This window comes from Schistocerca cancellata, chromosome 1 (assembly GCF_023864275.1).
Source record: "Schistocerca cancellata isolate TAMUIC-IGC-003103 chromosome 1, iqSchCanc2.1, whole genome shotgun sequence".
Classification (NCBI taxonomy): Eukaryota; Metazoa; Arthropoda; class Insecta; order Orthoptera; family Acrididae; genus Schistocerca; species Schistocerca cancellata.
In genome coordinates, this window is record NC_064626.1 from 375,744,663 (window position 1) to 375,750,662 (window position 6,000).

Here is a 6,000-nt window from a genome sequence, read left to right on the forward strand (position 1 = left end):
AAATTGACCACACACCTTTTCCAGTGAAACTGCACAAAACACATTAAATTTTGAAGAGTCGCTCTCATGTTGTACAGCTTTATCTGGTTGTTCCGTACTCCATATTCTCACATTATGACGGCTCACTTTTCCATTTAAATGGAATGTTGCCTTGTCACTTAACGCTAAGTGTGGAAAAAAAACTGCGAAAAACATACAACACGAAACGCTTTCTGTTGTATCGACACTATTTTTACTAGAACTGAACTGGGCGCTTACTACTGCTACATCGCGGCACTAAGTAGAACTCGACACTTTGCTCTTTTCAGCACTGCACTGCACTGTTCGTGCACTATCTCAAATAACATAAGTTATTTTTATTATTATTATTTTTTTATCGGGCGATTCTTTTTGATACACCCTATATTCGTCAGTCAAGCGTATGAGAACGACTTTCACTTGTAACTTTCGATTCGGTCGTTTTCGGGCTGGCGTTCATTACCTCAAACTGATACATTTATCCTTCTCCATCATTCCTGAAAGTTTGTAGCATCATCACGGAATCACTCTGTATGAGAAATAATCACAATTATGTCAGCGAGAGATGGCAGTTGTCTGCAGCTGACTGGTAACCAGGAGCAATGTGCAACGTGGCAACTGTTCAGAGGAGAGATGGTATGACCAAACTCGTGCTCTGATCAGTTGTAGCCATGGTAACTGTCCTGTAAATAACTACCTGCAGGTCACTGTTATTCCGATCCAAGAATAACTAAGTCTGGTGACCAGGAGCGTGCTGTGAAGAAATACGAAGATGCTCAGAATGTGACAACTAATTTCTCCTTCCCTTCCACTCTTTCTGGTACATTTACTTTGCAGATAACGCTAACACTAATAATAAAACAGAAAAAGCCTGTAGGTTTATCTCATACCAACTGCACAGCGACTATATTACAACGTTGCGTAACATCAGGGTGATGCGATAGCTCACACCCGCCAAGAGCGCATTCTCAGAGTAAATAACATCGAATCAATACTGTTCGACACTGATAAACAGCTGGACATGTTTACGAGAGCGATGACAAGAATGGCAGGAGATAAAATTGGCCGTTCTGTACATATTTATATACCACTGCGATAAATGCATTCCGTTCTCCGAAATACTAGGCATACAAAAATAACTTACCCCTCGATAACTCATTCAGACCTTTCTTTTATTACATTCGCGAGCATCTTGTGCAGCGGTACAATTCAGTTGTGGCAGAAGTCATTTCTTGCTACATTTTCTGCAGTTATTGTCCGTTTATAACCAAGAAAATTACAATGCAGCAGTGTCCAAAACTTTTGGTAACCTGGATTAATTTCGACTATACTTAAAAATCTTGAATTATGAACATAATGTAATGATCAAAAATATTTTGTTTTCCGTTTTTGTGCTGTCAATTCAACGATAAACTGAAAACCCCTGTCCCCGTATACGTTGAATAAGTATTTACGGTTACTATTCTCTGCGAATGCTCACATCAGCAAAGTAAGAAAATTTACAGCGAATCTTCAACTATTTTACACACGTACACATGATTGGCAGAGGGTTTATCGAACCACAATCATACTATCTCTCTACCATTCCACTCCCGTACAGCGCGCGGGAAAAACCAACACCTAAACCTTTCTGTTCGAGCTCTGATTTCTCTTATTTTGATGATCATTTCTACCTATATAGCTTGGGCTCAACAAAATATTTTCGCATTCGGAAGAGAAAGTGGGTGACTGAAATTTCGTAAATAGATCTCCCCGCGACGAAAAACGTCTTTGCTTCAATGACTTCCATCCCATCTCGCGTATCATATCTGCCACACTCTCTCCCCTATTACGTGATAATACAAAACGAGCTGCCCTTTTTTGCACCATTTCGATTTCCTCCGTCAATCCCACCTGGTAAGGATCCCACACCGTGCAGCAATATTCTAACAGAGGACGAACGAGTGTAGTGTAAGCTGTCTCTTTAGTGGACTTTTTGCATCTTCTAAGTGTCCTGCCAATGAAACGCAACCTTTGGCTCGCCTTCCCCACAATACTATCTATGTGGTCTTTCCAACTGAAGTTGTTCGTAATTTCAATACCCAGGTACTTAGTTGAATTGACAGCCTTGAGAATTGTACTATTTATCGAGTAATCGAATTCCAACGGATTTCTTTTGGAACTCATGTGGATCACCTCACACTTTTCGTTATTTAGCGTCAACTGCCACCTGCCACACCATACAGCAATCTTTTCTAAATCGCTTTGCAACTGATACTGGTCTTCGGATGATCTTACTAGACGGTAAATTACAGCATCATCTGCGAACAACCTAAGAGAACTGCTCAGATTGTCACCCAGGTCACTTCTATAGATCAGGAACAGCAGAGGTCCCAGGCCGCTTCCCTGGGGAACACCTGATATCACTTCAGTTTTACTCGATGATTTGCCGTGTATTACTACGAACTGCGACCTTCCTGACAGGAAATCACGAATCCAGTCGCACGACTGAGACGATACCCCATAAGCCCGCAGCTTGATTAGAAGTCGCTTGTGAGGAACGGTGTCAAAAGCTCTCCGGAAATTTAGAAATACGGAATCAACTTGAGATCCCCTGTCGATAGCGGCCATTACTTCGTGCGAATAAAGAGCTAGCTGCGTTCCACAAGAACGATGTTTTCTGAAACCATGCTGATTGCGCATTAATAGATCGTTCCCTTCGAGGTGATTCATAATGTTTGAATACAGTACATGCTCCAAAACCCTACTGCAAACCGATGTCAATGATATAGGTCTGTAGTTCGATGGATTACTCCTACTGCCCTTCTTAAACACTGGTGCGACCTGCGCAATTTTCCAATCAGTAGGTACAGATCTATCGGTGAGCGAGCGGTTGTATATGATTGCTAAGTAGGGAGCTATTGTATCAGCGTAATCTGAAAGGAACCTAATCGGTATACAATCTGGACCTGACGACTTGCCCGTATCAAGCGATTTGAGTTGCTTCTCAACCCCTAAGGTATCTACTTCTAAGAAACTCATGCTAGCAGCTGTTCGCGTTTCAAATTATGGAATATTCCATTCGTCTTCCCTGGTGAAGGAATTTCGGAAAACTGTGTTCAATAACTTCGGTTTAGCAGCACAGTCGTCCGTAACAGTACCATCGGCACTGCGCAGCGAAGGTATTGACTGCGTCTCGCCGCTTGTGTACTTTACATACGACCAGAATTTCTTCGGATTTTCTACCAAATTTCGAGACAATATTTCGTTGTGGAACCTATCAAAGGCATCTCGCGCGTCTGTAAATTTTAGCCAATCTTCGGGATTTCGATGGTCTACTGTTCCATTCGCATACAGAATGTGACTTGCAGCATGTTCTGTAAATAAAGTAAATGCTAGTTTCCGGTAAAAACATGTGTATTTTAACAAAATATTCTAGAGGAAATGGGAGCCGTGGCAGGGGAAAAGGGGGGGGGGGGAGAGTGGAGAGAGCCGAATGTCATGACTACATGACTAGAGACGCGGTATCGAATGGGACGTGTCAATACTTAGGAAAGTATTGGTAAGTACCTATAGCTTGAAGTAATGATAGTTATCTTCGAATTCAGTATCTTGAAATTCAAAAATTCTGCTGTGCACAGATTTGAAAATAAAGAAACCACAATTTCAGCGTTGGGGTGTCCGTCTGCGGTACTACCCATATAAAAAACATTCATTAGAATCAGATGGGTATTTTAGGAGTTGTACGCACAGGCCCATTTAGGGTACGAGGGTGTAACAAAATAAAACACTGCGAAATTCCGAAATTTATGAAAATATTTAAAGTGCATTCTTGCTGCTAGTCAAACACGTCAAGGAAAATGGCACTGCTAAGTTGTGATTTCAGTCAATTCTTGCGGCTAATCAGACACATCATGGCAAATGGTATCGAGAAGACATGATTTCCTGGGACAGCTTTTTAATAAAGCAATTAATGAAACTATTATTTCAGCACTACATTTTTTTACTTAAACTTTGCTCCGCTCTATCCACTCTCTTACCTTGTTAAGTAAATAATTTTACCTTGCGTTTGTGGTGAGGTGTTTTCCAAATGCTTTTAGACGGTTGACGTATTTTCGGAAGAGTGCAATTTTTTTAACCGTATTTTGTACTTCACATCATTATTATTCGGTTGAGTTTCATTTTTGGTAAGCGCCGTTCTGCCTGTTGAGTGAGAAATTCTTGGACTTTAACTGTTTTAAGCAACACAAAACTAAACTAGGAATTCGAATCGCGAAAACAAGCTATTCCAAGCGAACGAAATTTTGCTGAGGCTGGCAAAGTGTCGCAAAATTCATATTCCGCACAGTACACTCGGTCTGTACCTCGCACGCACGTCGCTCGTTCAGTTGTTGACCTGCTGGTGCTCGTGCGTTGAACTGTTGTAAATGGTGGATCTGAGTCATGCGACCAAAATTTTGGGTAAAGAGTAAAAGTGTAATGAATCAACAGTATGATCAGTCGATGCGATACCTGTATTTAAATACTGACATGCATAAAAATATGAGCTCGTAAGTATCGAAAAAAAAGTGAGTATCGTGATAAAGTATTCGGCACCAAAAGTATTGATACTATTTTTCCGTGCTGCCCCTAAACATGCCCCTCCCAGACCTTTCTTAGATCCGCGCCCGAGTACGAAAGTAAGTCTCATTCATTTTCTCCTGAGCAACATAAGCCATAGTGCCGCCGACATTGAACGGTCGAGCTGTATCCCGATCTCATGTTCATGAACTGTAATGCATGCATAGAGGAGTCTCCCTATCAACGTTTCCGTGGGTAAAGAGAGTCCGCCCTCGCCGCACGCCCCCCGAAGTGCCTATACGCCACGACACGGCCTCGCAGTTGGTAGCACTGGCTGGCACCGGCACAGTGGTCTCGACGCTGCGGCGAGATTTCCCAGAGGGCAGCGGGTGGCCACGGAGCAGCATTGTCGCGGGCGACACCCCTCGGGCGGGCAGAGTTGGGTTACGGCGCTGATTGCGCGCCTGATGGGCCCGGGATTGGCTTACACTGCCTGACGGCACTCGTCGCACGCCAGTGCGCGCCCAGAAAACTCTACACTGCTCTCTGTAAGTAGAATTCAGCCCCAACTCCACCGCGGAGACGACGACGAAAGCCGACCTGCCGGTCGTAAGCGACACCCCGTCATTCCATCGACAGGTGGTAACAATTTTCTGCTGGTTGAAGTGCGACGGTACAGATGGAAGCACAGTTGCTGAGATTCATTACGTAACTGTTACCAACTGGCATCCCCACAGCCTCATCCGAGTCGGGGAGCACTGCTACCTGGTTAAGTAGAGGTCGCCGATTCGAATCCCGCTCGGGGCATGAAAATGGATTTTTGTGTGCATTTAATTTGAAAGTCCTGCATATGGTACGATATCTCCATGGTAATGACCAACATACACTGAAGTGACAGAAGTCAAGGGATACCTTCTGATATAATGTCGGACCTCCTTCTGACCTGCATAGTGCAGCAGCTCGACGTGGCATCGACTCAGCAAGTCGTTGGCAGTCCCTTGCAGAAATATTGAGCCATGCTATCTCTACAGCGTGAGAAGTATTTAACCCGACAAACTCTGAGAGGTTGTAGGGGACATCAAAACAAATATTTTTCCCTAATGTCATTTTTTCCTATGAGCAGTATTTTAACCGGTACAGGAAGATTTCTCTGGCGGCAAATTAATTAAACCAACAAACACTTTTCCGTTTTTTAATGACCAAGAGACAACACATTAACAACCCAATTTCAATTACAGTAGATTTTCAAAAATGCCTCCACTGACACCTAAACAAAGGTTATACCGTCGGATCATGTTATGTCTGACACGGGCAAAAACCCCAAGAGTATCCTGAATTGTTTCTGCTGCTGCTGCTAGTATCCGGGCAACCAGATCCTCTTCTGATGCAACAGGAGTTGCGTAAACAAGGTTGTGCATCTCTCCCCACACAAAAAAGTCCAGA